Below are 243 nucleotides of genomic sequence, written 5' to 3' on the forward strand. Positions count from 1 at the left end.
TTATCAATGATACTAAAAAAATGTGTCGTAAAAGTTGCATTAAATTTCCTGTAAGAATATTATTGTTCTATGGTGCTGTAATGATGGAAACTGAACTCATACTTGGATTTCAGAACAAAAAGCTTTTTTTTTTGTGCACTGATTGTAAATCAAATGTAATGAACTTCAATGTAAAACAGGTTAGATATGGTTAAATGAATAAAGGTAAGTAATAGTAGTTTTTTTATTACTTTTTTTTTTTTT

The sequence above is a fragment of the Sinocyclocheilus grahami genome, unplaced genomic scaffold, assembly GCF_001515645.1.
Source record: "Sinocyclocheilus grahami isolate Dianchi unplaced genomic scaffold, SAMN03320097.WGS_v1.1 scaffold193.1, whole genome shotgun sequence".
NCBI lineage: Eukaryota > Metazoa > Chordata > Actinopteri > Cypriniformes > Cyprinidae > Sinocyclocheilus > Sinocyclocheilus grahami.